The following is a 15,560-nucleotide window of genomic DNA, read 5'->3' as shown; positions in this document are numbered from 1 at the left end:
GGGAGGTGGGCAGGTGAGGGGAGGAGCAGATGTGAAGGGGAGGGGGAAGCGTGTGAGGTGAGGGGGCAGGTTGAGGGAGAGGAGAGCAGGGAAAGGATAGCTGTGGGAGGGGTGGGTGTGGAGATGAGGTGAGCGGCAGGGAGGGAAGGGTGTGCGGGAGAGGGGGTAGGTTGCAGAGGGAGGGAGTAGGTGGGGAGGGGGCAACTGTGAAGGGACAGGTGGAAAGGGTAGCTGGGAGGGAGGTGGGCAGTGAAGGGGAGGGGGAAGTGTGTGAGGAGGGGACAAGTTGAAGGAGGGGCTAGCTCGGGGAGGGAGCAGCTATGGGGCAGGTGGAAAAGGTAGCTGTAGGGGGGGGCAGTTGTGAAGTGGAGGGGAGGGCGGGGAGGGGAAGGGGCAGGTGGGGGTAGGTGTGGGGGAGGGGAGGTGCAGGTGGGGGAGAGGCAGATGGTGGAGGGGGCAGTTGGTGGAGTAGCAGGTAGGAAGAAGCTGGGCAAGAGGGCAAATGGGAAGGGTGTGGATGGGAGGGGGACAGTTGTGAGTGGACGGGGGAGGGGCGGGTGTGAGAGGAGGGATGGGAGAGGGTGTCAGGTGCAGGAGAGGGCAGGAACTAATGAGAGGGAGTCGGGAGTTAGATGGCAAGTAAAAGAGTGTGGGGCTGATGTGTGGTATGGGTGGGGGCAGATGGAAGTTGGAGGATGGGTGAGAAAGGGAACAAGTGAGCAGCTGGGGTGGAGAGGAAGGGGACAAGTGTGAGGTGGGGAAGGTGGGGGGTGGTTGGGGAGGAGGGCAGGTGAAAACAGGTAATAGCTGTTAAGGGGAGGGAGCAGTTTACTGAGAAGAAGCCAATGACTTTGAAGAGGAGGAGGAAGAGGGTCTGAATTCAGGGAGAAGGAGCAGGGCGCAGATGGATTGCCTAGAGACAGGAAGTGACTTCCCCAAAGTCACAGCTACTTAGTGGTAGCGCAGGAACAGAACTCCTGATTCTCCATTGCTCTGGGCCACGTGCAGTCATTTACCCCAGAGCAAGCAGTATAAAAGCCACCCAAAGAGAATGGTAGCACTTTACACCTGCTTCCCTCTTGGGTAAAGGGCAGGGGAACAGAGTCTCCTGCTCTAACCCTTAGACCCCACTCCCCTCCTAGAATCAGGGATAGAACCCAGGAGTCCTGACTCCTAGCCCCCTGCTCTAACCCCTAGATCCCACTCCCCTTCCAGAGCAGGGAATAGGACCCTGACTCTCTGTCCTACCTGCTCTGTTAGACTGTGTTTCCTTCCAGTTATGCTGTCAGTTTCCTAAATACAAGTTTGTTTTTTTTCACAGAGCTTTTGGTGAAGGATGAGTGCCTGGTGACAAAAAGCAGCTCAAAAGTGCTGTACGGAGACCCTCCTTGGTATTGGATAGTGAATTGGGTCTGCTGGCACACCTCCTCCCCGACCCTCCCCCCCCGGAGGAGACTGGTATTTCCCCAAACCCTTTACTAGCACTGCCTGCTGCGCAGATGATCCAACTCTTTGAGCAACCTGTGCCTTCCTGGGAGTCACAAGTGCTCAGCACCTCTGCAAATCCTGCCACTAGCTATATCCTAATTTGTACCAAACCTGGGTGCAAAGGTCATGTAAAATAACTAGACATTTAGCCAGACTGCCGCCTCTTGGGCCTTGTCTACACTACTCTTTTGGGGCCTGGTTTTCAAGTGGTGAGCTGAAGTCAATGAGAGCTGCAGGCCCTTAAAATTCCCTGCCATTGTTTTGACTGTTGCAGCTGCACCACTGTACATAGAACTGACAAGGTTCTCCTGGGTCATGGAGTCCCGTTCCCTGCTGTCCGAGGTCACCTTGTCATATCCCGTTTAAACTTATCAGGCTCCAGCTTCAAACTAGTTAGGTTGTTTGCACCCACTATTCCTATTGGGAGGCTGTTCCAGAACCTCTCTTTAAACCTTCCTGCATAGTGAGAAGCTCAGACCTAGGTTGTGCTAAGCCCAGGCACCTAGACCCCACTAGGAGATAGATCTTTCAAAATCTGGCCCACTCCAGATGAGTAAACCACAGGAGGAAGGTCGGGTTAGAGTTAGAAACCTTCTTCTCATTCCCAGCCTAGATTTACTCCTGGCCAGTTTATCCCCTTTTATTCTTGTGTCAACATTGTCCTGGAAAGGGTTTGGGCATTTTAGTCACCATAAAATTCTTCTAACCCAGTGGTTTTCAGGGGTCCGCAGACTATGTCTAAGGGCTCTGTGAAAGGTTATCGTTCCCATAGAACAATGGTTTTCAACCTGTGGTCCATGGGGGGTCTGCAGACTATGTCTATCATTTTCAAAGGGGGGGCTGCACCTCCATTCCAAAATTTTTAGGGGCCTGCAAAGGAAAAAAGGTTGAAGACTGCTGCTCTAATCTGCTCTCAACAAGTCTATTATGATTACAGTAGCACCTGCAGTGCTATATTGTACAAACACCCGGTGAGGGGTACTCCCTGTCGCAGAGCTAAGAATCTAGCTAGACAAAGGGTGAGAATAAAACACAGGCACAGGAACTTACCCACGGCTATACAGTAGATCTCTGTCAGAGCCAGGAATAGAAGTCAGGTCTCTTGGGTCCTAGTGCAGTGGTGTAACCACAGGTCCACATGAGATGCTGGTTAAAACACAGGCAGCAATCTGGGTCCTTTCTACACGCTGCTGGAGCTGTTAGAGTGGGAAGTTATACGGGGCATAAAAATGTCCAGTATAGGGCTCACCTTGTTAAATCAAACTAGTGTTACCTTCATGGCCTCCTGAAATAGGGAGTGAAGTGCAGCCTGACCCTTCACCCTATTAAAGATACAGGCAAGCTGAAGACATCTGCTAGGTTTGTTCATTATGACCCAGCTGCCTTTAAAATAGTTTTAATATTTGGGTTTTTTTTGTTTTGTTTTTGTTTTTTAAAAAGTCATCAACCTGGGGCTGAATTAGAACTGCTGTTGTAGATCTGGAAGGCTCTTCATCCCACTTCCTAAACTAACCAATCAACTAAATTAGAGCTACTGCTCTAGAGGTGAAAGGCCCTGTGTCCCATTCCCTGCCTCCCAAGAGCCAGCCAGCCAGCCAATGCTCCTCTTGTGGGGCTGGATCAGAACCAGTGTCCTGGAGGTGAAAGGCCCTATATCCCATTCCTTGCCCCCCTTAAGCCAGCTGGTCCCCCACCTGTGAAACAATACTGGAACTGATGCTCTAGAGGTGAAAAGCTCTGTCTCTCAGTCTCAGACTGCCGATCTGTGCTGTCTTTTCAATCATTCCTTTCTTCAGACTTATCATTTAAAACTCCTAGCTGTAGATGTTTATCTTAACCAGGTCTGTGAGTCCCCCTCCCCCTCAAATTGTTTCCCTTCAGTGTGTTACCACAGTAACTCATCCAGATTTCCAGCAGCAGCTTTTCAAGAGCTCATGCTAGCTCTTATGTTCCAGTGATCATCACTGCCTAATGTAACATGCACAAAGTCAGCTCTGCTCAGAGCTTCTGCTCCAATCCAATCTGCTGCGACAGTGAAATGACATCCCCTGTCAGGTAGCTGATCGCTGGCTGAATTGGGAAGCACCTCCATGGGCGTGTTCCCTGGGAGATGAAGCCGCGGGAGGATTTTATTCAGCAAGTGTAGAGAATTTGATTAGGGACAAGGGAGCATGAAACAGAAGACAAGATGAAAGGGAGCAAAGATTAGGTCTGTAATACCAGCATCCAGGCATGGCCTGACTGCCTGCTGGTTCCCCTTGACATGCCCTGAGTCATCAGGGCCAGATGTAGACATCCTCTGTCGGCAGCTGACTCCCCATGCCTGTCTGTCTCTCTGGCCATTGTTGTATGCAGAGTTGTTGTAGCCATGTCTGTCCCAGGTCACTCCCACCAACAGAAGTTGGTCCAATAGTGCTTAACCCACCTTGTCTATCTAGCCATTCACGGTAACAAATCCCTTCAGAGGTGGCCACTCTGTTTTTTGGGTTCTTATATTGAGGCACCCTGGGCTTGATTTTTCAGAGCTGCAGAGCAACACACTCCCATTGGCGCTGTTAGGAGCTGGGGATGCTCAGCACCTCTGAAGATTGGGTTCTGAATTTCTAAAATGGGGCTGCGAATATTAGAGGCACCTGGATTTGAACATGTGGTGGCTAGTGACAGCCAAGAGGTCCTGCGCTGTGCACGGTGGTGGCTCAGAGCCGCACTGCAGAGGCAGATCTAGAACTCAGGATATGTGTACACAGCAGTCAGGACGCATGTGTTGGCATATCTAAGCTAGCTTTAATTGAGTTGGCTTGCGAAGACTAGTAGTGTAGTTCCAGTAGCATGGGCTAGCTGGCAGAGAACAATCCTGCCTTGGCCCCTAGGTACAGTACATTTGCAGGGAGCTAGCCCCATACTGCGGCAGTTACACTGCTATTTGTAGCAAGTTAGTTTGATCCAAGCTAGCTTGGGTATGCGTATGTGTGCTGTCTCAATTGCAGAGAACATGTACCTGTAGTTCCTCCTGCTCCAGAAGGTCAGACCCCTAGCACTTGGGTGAAAGGAGACTCTCCCTCAGCTCTTAGCAATGCAGGGGCTAAGAAGCATGTCTGAATTGTTTGAGTCCATCCAGCAGGGGCAGTGGTACACTCAGCAGTTCATTATAGAATCCATGACTGCCTGTCCTCCTCCAAGACACCCCCCCCATTGCATATGATGGCTCAGTCCCTTCATTGTCCACTAATAAGTTGTGCTGTTTCTAAAGCAGCAGAAGGAGGAGAAGAAGTGAGGGGGAGAGAAGTGGGGAGCTGCTGGATATGTGGCATTACCACCACTCAGCAATGGGCTGGCCATTGGGTGGCAGCGGAGGAGGGAGAGGAGGGGAGGACAGATGCTAGGCAGAAGGTAGATCACCAAACTGCATTTTTCAATTCAGTAGGGCTTTATTGGCATGACAAGCTATATACAGCGTATTGCCAAAGTGTAAAAGGGAATGGCTGTCAAGTCTGTCTCCAAAGCAGATACCATCTACACAGGAGGGGGCATCACAGCAGGTCAGGGCTTTTATCCTGTGTCCATTTGCTGCTGCAGTTCAGTCCTGTGCTAGTGGAATGCTGCTCTAGCTTTGGGATGAAAAGTCTTTTGTGATTCTTGATAGTTTGAGGAAATTTCTCTGGTACTCCCTCTTATTTCAGACTCTGCAGTAAGAAGTCTCTCTGTCTCAATCTCTCCTCCTGTGTCATGTTGGCTGCACTGTCACATCTCTCTAGCTTGGAACCCTGTTTCCCGGTTTCCACATCTAGTTTATGGTCGCTAGTAGTATACCGCTCAATAGCATTCATCACCATGCATTTTTTAACAGGTTTCCACGCCCCATTTAGGGCTTATGTCCCGCCTTCCCACCCCGTTTCCGTTGCTGCTGAAGTTTGGCGCCGGTGGCCATTTTGAAAATTTTGTGTGTGTGTGTGTGTCTTTGACTAGGGGAAGTGTTGTGTGTGTTTGTGCTTGGATACATGTAGAGAAAAAGGTTGAAAGAAGAGAGTGAGAGAGTTTAAAGATGAAAAAAGAAAGTTTGAGTAAGGTTTGAGGAAAAAAAGGAAATTTGAAAGAAAAGAGGTAAGTTATTCAAGAAAAGAGGATGGTAAAGACAGGTTATGAAAGAATAGAAAGATAGAACTTAAAGAAAAAAGGAAATATTTGTTTTTAAAGAGTTAAATAATATTAAAAACTAGGTTTAAAAAAGGAATTTACCAAGGCGCTCTGTTTATAACCCCATGGCCAAAAACTATAAAGGGTGGCTAAGAAAAAAGCATTTAAACTATTTAATACCAATATAGGTTAAGCAAAAAGCATTTAAAAATATTAAAAACTAGGTTTAAAAGGGAATTTACTAAGGCAAAGCTTGTTTGGTAAGCACCGGGTAAAAAAGTAAATAAAAAAGCATTTAAACTATTCAATACCAATGTAGGTTAAGAAAAAAAGAGAGGTTAAAAGAAAGAACAGGGCGAGAAAAGAGAGCTCCCTTTGCAAAGGGAAAAGATAGAGAGCACATGGTTGAATCAGAAAGAGAGAGAGAATTTGAGAGAGAGAGAATTCTTACCTTTCCAGTCTTTCTGTAGAATGAGGCAACTTTCCTGGTTCAGACCCTGTCACACTTATCACCGCCTTTGGATCGGCCCAATCAGAGGTTGTTTTACAGCTGCATCATAGAATTCATTTTTTTGAACCAATCCTAGAGTCCCAAGATTTTAAACAAGAGCCAACTCCCTTCTCACCCCCTCCCCTCCTCTTTCTCCCCTCCCTTTTAACTGTTTTATTCTTATCTAAAGAAACAGACCTCCAGCATTTTTCCCGCCATGTAGCCCTTTTACAGAGGAGTTTTTATAAAAGTTAAAACCATAAGCTTTTAGTAACACACAATTTTAAAAGTTTTTCCTTAGGTTTTAGACTAATAGGGGTTATTTATTTAGTAAGCACAATATGAAACATTAGGCTTTTGCAGCAAAGCTCCTGTTAGCAAAGCAGCCTCTATGAGTCAGTGGATCACAGAGAAGGAGCTTGCTTCTTTACCTGCTTTTTAACAAGCACATGTTAAAGTTACTTCTTTAAATTTTCTTCCCATGAAACTCAGCAAGTTACCCAAAGCTATGGGGTTTGAGGAAGTCAAGGGATACTTTCTACACTTTTTAAACACCGTTGAAAATCAGAACTATGTGGGGCCTATGCCCGGGATAGAGTACTTTGGAGTAGAATACATGATGCCTGAAGAAAAAAAGGAATTTCTGAACTGGTACCAACACAATCGCCAAAACGAATTCGATCTCCAGAAAGAACAGTGCTATTATTGTCAAAAAGATGTTGAAATTTTGCGAGGGGCTTGCTACCGGTTCAGAAATGAAGTTCTAAAAATGACAGAGAAGCAGATTGTTAAAAACCCAGGATGGGATGATGATGAGGTGGTCACTAAGTGTATAGATTCCTTTCAGTACCTTATATTGTCCTCGATTTGCATGGCATGTACCAGTTTAATTTTTTAAAACCGCGAACCATAGCCCTTCTGCCATTAGACAATTACCACAAACAGCAGAAGAGATATTCCACCCCGGCCATTCAATGGTTGATGTACGTAGCCCACACTGAGAATATTTACATCCAACAAGCTTTGCAGGGTGGGGAGTTTAAAGCGGGGTCCTATTTTTTGGACGGTTATGCTGTCATAGCAGGTAAACCTACAGCCTTTGAATTTAATGGCTGTTTTTTTCACAGCTACCTCATCTGTTATTGTGAAAATGATTTCAACCCGTTGCTTAATGCGACCTACAGGCAACTGTAGAACTGAACCATGATTAAAGTTGAATTTCTAAAAAGACAGGGGTTTGAGGTAAGGACCGTGTGGGAACATGAATGGCAGGCTATGCTAGCTAACAATAACCGGGTGGGGAATTTTTTACGCGAAAAAAGGGTGCCACAGCCTTTGGTTCCTAGAGACGCCCTTTACGGTGGTAGAATGAACACCATCTGCCTTTATTACAAACCACAGCCCGGGGAGCAAGTTCATTACTATGATTTTACCAACCACTACCCTTTTGTTAACAAGACTAAACAATACCCTGTGGGACACCCCGTTATCGTGTATGAGGGTTTTGGGGATATCAGAGGGTACTTTGGCATTGCCAAGGTTAAAGTGTACCTTCCGAGAGGCCTGTATTTTAGGGTTACCATAAGTCCAGTTTTTCCCAGACATGTCCGGCTTTTTGGTAATCAAACCCCCGTCCGGGAGGAATTGCCAAAAAGCCGAACATGTCCGGGAAAAATATCGTCGGCCGGGCACTTCCCCTCCTGTGGCTGCTGTGCTCCCTACCTTGACTCTTCGGCTCTGTTTAAAGCCGAGCTGCCCGAGTGCTACCGGCTTCGGGCAGCCCTCATGCCTCCGGACCCTGAGCCGCTGGCCGGGCACTTTCCCTCCCGGGCTCCGGGGGCGCAGGGTCCAGAGGCATGAGGGCTGCCCAAAGCCGGTAGTGCTCGGGCAGCTCGGCTCTTAAACAGAGCCGAAGAGTCAGGGGAGGAGCACAGCAGCCGGAGCCCGGGAGGGGAAGTGCCTGGCTGGGGGTGCAGGGTCTGGAGGCATGGGGGCTGCCCAAGCCCGAGCGCTACCGGCTTCACGGTTTGCTGGGCAGCCTCCAGACTGCACCCCCGCTGGGCGCTTCACCTCCCGGGCTCCAGCTGCGCTGGGGAAGCGCTGGCCAGGGGCGCAGGGTCTGGAGGCTGCCCGGCAAACCGTGAAGCCAGAAGTGCTCGGGCAGCCCTTTTCGCGTGGCTGGGAGGGAGGAGGGGGAGTTAGGGCAGGGACTTTGGGGAAGGGGCAGAGAATGGGTGGGGTTGGGGGGGTGGGAAAGGGGCGGGGCCAAGGCCCCTTGGAGTGTCCTCTTTTTTTTTTTATTTTTTAAATATGGTAACCCTACTGTATTTTCCTGTATTGCCATACAGGGTTGGTGGTAAACTAATGTTCCCACTGTGCGTCTTTTGTGCAGAAACAAGACAAAAGGACTCCTACACGCACAGTCAGGAGGAAAAGGCTCTAACAGGGACTTGATGCACAATAGAGTTGGTGGAGGCTTTAAACAAAGGGTACAGGATCGCTGAGATTTATGAAGTCTGGCATTTTAACCGCTCTTCAGATGCCCTGTTTTCAGACTACATTAAAACACACCTGAGACAAAAACAAGAGACCTCGGTTCCCTCACTGGTGTACGGACGAGTTTAAAAAAAAAAACTCAGTACGTTAAAGAATACCGTGAAAGAGAAGGCATATGTCTGCGTCTAAACAAGATAAAGGTAAACCCTGCAAAAAGGCAAATCTCAAAGCTGTTTTTAAATTCCTTGTGGGGAAAATTTGGTCAGCGAACAAATTTGACTAACACCAGTATAGTGACGGACCCCGACGAGCTCTTCAGGTACATCTTTGTACCTTATTACGACGTGTCAGCATGCGAGTTTATCAATGATAAACACTCAGCCGTGGTGTCTTGGAAGTACGCAAAAGAATGCTGCACCCATTCCAGCAACACTAACGTGTTTATAGCATGCTTTACCACTGCTTATGCCAGGCTAGAGCTCTACCGCCTGTTAGATCACTTACAGGAGCGGTGTCTTTATCATGATAGGGATTCTGTGATTTTTGTGAGTAAAGAAGGGGAGTGGAACCCACCCCTACGGGATTATTTAGGGGATTTGACTAGCGAAATACCCCCAGAAGAACACATTGTGGAGTTTGTGTCCGCGGGGCCTAAGACATACAGGTACAAACCGTCCAGCGGTAAGACCTGTATGAAATTAAAAGGGATCACACTCAACTCGGGGAATAGCGAGAAAATTAATTTTGAAAGCTTAAAAGAACTTGTCTGGGATTACCCCACGGGAGAGGTTCCAAAAGAAATTGTGGTACAGCAGCTAGGAATTGTAAGGGTAAAAAAGCACTGGTTGATAGAAACGAGAACTCTGAAGAAAACCCAGAAAGTTGTTTACAACAAAAGAGCCCTCGAGGAGGATTTTAAAACCTTGCGTATGGGTATTGATTATTATGAAAAGCCACGTTCTGTTTGTTCACCCCTTTTCCTGTTTGCTTTCTGGCCCCTCAAATTCTGGAAAATCATTTTTTATAAAGCAATTGTTAGAAAATGGTAATAAGTTGTTATCATGTATGCCTGAAAATATTGTGTGGTGTTATAGCTGTTGGCAACCATTCTATAAAGAGTTGCTGCAAAAATTTCCATGTATTAAATTTTTGGAAGGTTTACCTAATACTTTTAATGAAGAACATTTATTTCCTAGTAATAAAATGAATATGGTTATTATAGATGATCTAATGGAGTCTGCTTCCGAAAGCGGTGAAATCGAGAAAGCCTTTACAAAATACGTGCATCACAAAAACCTAAGAATTATGTACATTGTGCAAAACGTGTTTTGTCAGGGGAAAAAAAAGCCATACGATTAATTTAAATGCTAAGTATATGGGTCTTTTTAAAAAAAAAAAAAAAAAAAAAAAAAAAAAAACCACGATAAACTGCAAATCACCACTCTGGCCCGGCAAATGTACCCTGGTAAAAAACAATTCTTTTTTGGAGGCTTTTGAGGATGCTACCAAAAACCCCTACGGGTATCTGCTGGTGGATTTAAACGTTTCAACGCCTGAAGCCTTCCAGTTAAGAACAGGTCTTTTCCTCCCAGACTGGCCCTGTGTATACACTTTATAAAAACCCCATAAAAATAGTTATTTTTATCAAACTTCCATTTTAAAAAAGAGCATCTCCCTGACAAACATGTCTGTCTGCATGCAGAGAAACCTGGCTCTTTTAAGATTTCTTATCAAAGCCAAGCCGCAGCACAGGAAGGCTATTCTCTGCACGGCTTCTGATGACCTGGTAGCGGCCATTTTAAATATGTATTTGAAATAACTGTTATTGGAAATAGTGTACATTTTTTTAGGGGTTGTGCATTAACACGGGTATTGGGGTTTATGTTTGTTGTTGTTAGTAAAAAAAGAAGCTGCTTTTGCCCTAAAGGTTTTACTGTACAAAAAAGTTTTGCTGGCAGTTATTGAAAATTTTGGAGCTGTACTGCACCCGTGTGGCGTAAGCAGAAATAGCACTTCATTTTTTTACATTGTATTTGAACACTGCTTTTAGCCCCTTTCTATAAAAAATGTTTTAGCGGGGTTATGTAAAAGGCTTTAAAAAATATCCCCCATATATATATATATATATATATATATATATATATATATATGTTTGTTATTGTTAGTAAAAAAGAACATACAGGCTTATGTGCTAAAAACATTTTGTTTATGTGTATTGGCAGACTTATCAAGTGTTATCCCTCAAGAGGAAATGTTGAAGGGGAGCTCACTTTAAGGGCCAAGCAATTTCCCTCTGAATCAGCTACCGTTGGAAACAAGGGAATCAACCCCCCCCCCCCCCGATTTTGAATAACCCTGCACAACCAAATCCCTCATTACACAAAGCCAGCAACCTTTAAAGAGGGGCAAAAAATTTCCCTCTGAGGCAGCTGCAGTTGGAAGCAAGGGTGTTAGACCCACCGATTTTGAACAGCCCTGCACATCCAAATCCCTCATTACACAGAGCCAGCTGGCCTTAAAAAGGGCCAAAAAATCTACCTCTGAAACAGCAACAGTTTTCAGGGGTGGGGAAAAGTGGATCAGACTCCCCGATTTTGAACCGTCCTGCACCTCCAGAGCTAAAAAATCTACCTTTGCAGCTTCCAGGGACCTTGGTAAGTGAGGCAAAGGGGTCAAAGCCCCTAGTTCTCAACAACCCTATGCCTTCCCAGCTCAGAAGGAACAGCTTTAAAAAAGGTAAAGACAAACAACCCTGTAGCAGCAATCGTGTCCAGGGTGGGTTTGAGCAGGGTGAAGGAGTCAGCCCCCCTGCTTCTGGGGCCCGCAGAACCCTTGCTACAAATAACAATCTCCCCATAGGGCTTGCTGCATCAGTTGTTGTTTGTAATGAGCTGTTTAGTGTTTGTACATCTCTTAAGCATTTAATAGATAAAAAGTTTTCAAAGCTAATTCTTGAGGTGTTTCAAAAGCAACATTTTCCAGAAGAAAGGGTGGTTTTAGACCAAAGGATAACAGATAGCCGTGCACTGATTGAAAAGGTGGAAAGCGTGTTGAAGGGGGAAGGGAGGGTGTGACTAAACATGAAACCTAAAAATGTAAAGAGGGGTTGGGGAAAAAAATGGAAAAAAAATCTAAAAAATTGAGAAGGCTTTTGGCCAAAAAACTTAAAAAAGCCAAACCTATTTTAAGAAAACAACCCCCCAGCCAAGAAAGGGAAATAGACATAGACCCTCCGACCCCCTCTTCTGAAGGTCCAGATTCCCCCGCTCCTAATACGCCACCTAAGGTGTATTTGGAACGTGTGAGACACTGGATAAGACCCCAAAGAGAGTTTAACACTTATGAATATTTTCAAGAATTTCATTTTGCTAATTTGGACAGAGTAACGGGGTTCACAGAGGCCATGGCAGCCAGTGACACTGCTATTCAAAATTTGCTAGATGATATTAATAATCAGGTGGGCCCTGAAGATTTTGTACAGCTACGCTTAGATGCCCTGGGGCTAAATCACCCACTCTTTTCTTTACGGATGCCTTGGGAAGATTTAAACACTAGATTTTTTTAAATAACATCATCACAGTGTTGCAAAGTAAAGCAAAGATTGTGGGGTCTGGAACTCTATGGCTGGTTGTTACGATGATTAGAAACAGGGCTAGTGGCGGTGGGTCTGTAAGACCCTTAAAGACTATCATGTACAGTAGAATCATTAGGGAAAAAAAAGAAAACATTTAATTGGTTTAAATAACCAGGGTAACAACCTGTGTTTTGCCGGTAGCGTGCTGGGTCTCTTATCAGATAAAAAACTTACAGATGCCCAACTATTAGAGGGGGCTAGACATCTTCATCAGGAGTTGGGGCTTTCGGACCAAAAAATGATTAGCTTTACAGACGTGAGCTCTTTTGAAGAGTGCGTAGAGGTGGCTACCACCGTCATGTATCATGAAAATTGAAATTGGCGCTTTTTTACAACGGCTGGTGTATACCGCCCCTAAACTGTTTTTGTTCTGTTACATGAAAAACATTATTACGGTATCCTAAATATTAAAGCCTTTATAAGAGCACTGTATTTGTGCAACTACTGTTACGCCATGTATAACCACAAACACCAGCATGCCTGTAAAAACCATTGCCATACGTGTAATAGCGCCGAGTGCCTTGAAGTAGCTGCTGAAAAAAGAGATGCTCCAGCTGAAAGCTATTTTGCAGGTCTGAGGCCTGTTTAGAAAGGCACAGTGCTCTGGCAAACGATGGTAAAGTTGATTGTTAAACAGAACTCTTTGCGATAAGTGCGGCTTCTACGAGATTAAAAATCACAGGTGTAAAAGCAAAAAATGTCTCCAGTGCTATCAGAAGACTGACAACATAGAGGGTCATAAGTGTTATATGCATAATATCTGGTCTCCAGAAGAGGGGAAGGATTATGTGTTTTATGATTTTGATGACCTGGTAGCGGCCATCTCAGAAATAGTGCTCAACACTTTAAAAGGAAACGTTCCTCCAAAACCCCAACAACTAAGTGTCCTAAAAAGAAAACGGGGGATTATTAAAAAGCTGAGCGATAAAAAGCTATCCCTCAAAAGAAAAAAGCTAGTTGTAAAACAGGTCGGAGGCTTTATCAGACCTTTGTTGAGCTTTGCACTCCCTCTACTGTCAAGCCTTTTAATTAACAGATAATGGAACATGCTGAAAAATTGTACCTCGTTCCTAGCCACCAGTTAGAACAAATAAAGCGTGCTTCTAGCAGTGAAGAAAATATCAGAACCACAACCACTCGCCAATTCGCTTCAGAAATGAAAGACATTCTTCAAAGAACCGGTTTATCCAACTACGAAAAGGCTAATCTTTACGAGGGGGTCCTGCAAAGATACATAGTATTGGCCAAGCATGGTGAAATGGAAAAGACTAAAATAAACCTCTTTCTTCCCGAGCAAGAGCAAGAGGAAATTCAACCTTCTGAAGTCCAGGGGGGTTCATCAAACTTTGTTGTTCGGGAGGTGTTGGATCGGGTAAATCCTCGCTATAAGAAAAAAGCTGAAATATTGTTAAATAAACGTAGGCAGCGTACAGATGTTTCTTCTTGGGCCAATAATGGCAGTTTTGTGTACCGTGAGGAAGCGATTGAGGGGTCTCACATGCTCGATTTAGTCAGGGGGGTAACCGGCTCTTATTCTTTCGCTAACAAGAGGACTCCTAAAGGGTGGAATGTTTTTATGAAAGCCTTGGCGGAGCTGAACGTGCCTACATACGTTGTAGGGCATGTTACCAATAAACAATTTTTAGAACGTCTGAAAACAGAGCTAGAGCCTGTCAAGGCCATAAGTAGCATCACCCCTTTTAAAAATGTCCCTGTTAAAAAACGAAAAATCAAATGGTTAACGGTGTAAAATAAAAGACGTAAACAAAATTCAAGATGTGCTTTATTGATGCGCCTCTTTAAACTCATGACAAGACAAACATGTCTGGACATGTTTGAAACATGTTTGAAACATGCCTGGGCGTGCCTGGTCTTTTCCCTTTTACAAACCGCACCACCAGGCGGTCATTTTTTGGTAAATCATCGGTGTACAATTTTAAAATGCGATTAAAACAACTACTACGTTGTTTTAAAAAAAAAATAGAATGATAACCGTAGGTTACAGCTAGGGGGTCCTGTAAGTGTCTCTGATGAAACACAACATTATTAGAGTTACGGTTTAAAAAAGTCATAATAGACTTAGGAAAAAAGTTACTGTCTGGGGAAAATCCATAGGAGTCAAAAAACTCACCAGGCCCCTATTTTGGTAAATAGAGAGCCAGCCAATGTTCCCCGGGTAAGTCATGGGGTGTGTGTTAACAATAAGTCCCTGTAGTGACTCGGTGTGGTTCCCCTCCTGCCCAGCAGAGGGAGTGCCCTTACAGACACCCAAGTGGGCGGAGCCTCCGCCACCTGTTCCTGCCCCCCGGAAGTCAAGGGGCGGGACAGGAAGTATAAAAGCTGGCCGCCAGAGCTCAGTGTGGCCCTAGCCACCACAGGGAGCAGACGAGCGGTGGGAAGCTCGCGGCTAGGAGATCTCCGAGGCCGTGGCCCTAACTGGCCAGAGCTGCCCCGAGCCCACTACGAGGAGGAACCACCAGAGCCCGTCCGTTCCCGTCATTGGGAGGAGCCGTTGGAACTCCCCCACACCAACCCCGAAGGCGAGACGCCACCAGGGCCCTTCCACCCCGGAGGAGCCGCCTGAGTCCACACCGGACTTCTCCAAGGAGCTGCCGGACCTGCCACCAAGCCCCGGCCGGTAGGAACCCATGCTGGTGGACTGGACTGGGCCCGGTGCCACGGACGAGGTAGGCCCTGAGGGGGAAACTGGAAGTAGCCTGGGGGTAGCCGACCCCGGTCAGGCTGCAGACACGTACGAGCCGATGTCAGTGTGTTTCGGTCAAGACACCCCACTAACTCGCAGCGACAGCAGCTGCTGCTAGGGCCCCGGGCTGGGACGCAGTGGAGTGGGTGGGCCTGTGTCCCCCCCTGCCACCCTGCTCACGGGTGGCAGGCTTTCCCTCACCCAGTGCTCAGGTATAGGGCCTTGGGCCTAGCCTGACCACTATATTGTTGCTCACCCCCTGCACCAAAGAGCCTGAGCTCTCTAAACTGTTGTGTTGTTGCTCAGCCCCTGCACCAAAGGGCCTGAGCCCTGAACTAGCTGCTTGTTTGCTCAGCCCCTGCACCTGAGGGCCTGAGTCCTGAACTAATTGTTTATTTGCTCAGTCCCTGCACCTGAGGGCCTGAGCCCCGAACTAACTGTTTGCTTGTTCCACCGGTAGTGAGTCGGTGTGGCTCCCCTCCTGCCCAGGAGGGTCGAGCCCCGGCACGAACCTTCTACAGTCCCAAGGTCTTCCGGACACAAAACCTTTCGGAAACAAGTCACTAGGAAAAACATCTAAAAAAGAAGGGTCCTTTAATAAAATACGCCTTAGC

At 46.4% G+C, this 15,560-nt stretch overlaps 1 long non-coding RNA gene across 1 annotated transcript in view; it reads left to right on the top strand.

Annotated features, from left to right (window-relative positions):
* The window catches only part of LOC117872803, a 12,966-nt gene extending 5,246 nt beyond the window's left edge, over positions 1-7,720 (top strand). Inside the window, exons 2-3 of the long non-coding RNA XR_004644610.1 lie at positions 1,322-1,391; positions 7,240-7,720. This is a non-coding gene — a long non-coding RNA (uncharacterized LOC117872803). The remainder of the gene's footprint in view (positions 1-1,321; positions 1,392-7,239) is intronic.
* Positions 7,721-15,560: the final 7,840 nt, after the last annotated feature.

This window comes from Trachemys scripta, chromosome 2 (assembly GCF_013100865.1).
Source record: "Trachemys scripta elegans isolate TJP31775 chromosome 2, CAS_Tse_1.0, whole genome shotgun sequence".
Lineage (NCBI taxonomy): Eukaryota > Metazoa > Chordata > Testudines > Emydidae > Trachemys > Trachemys scripta.
The sequence above is the reverse complement of the archived record's forward strand: the minus strand, read 5'-3'. Positions and strand labels throughout refer to the sequence as shown.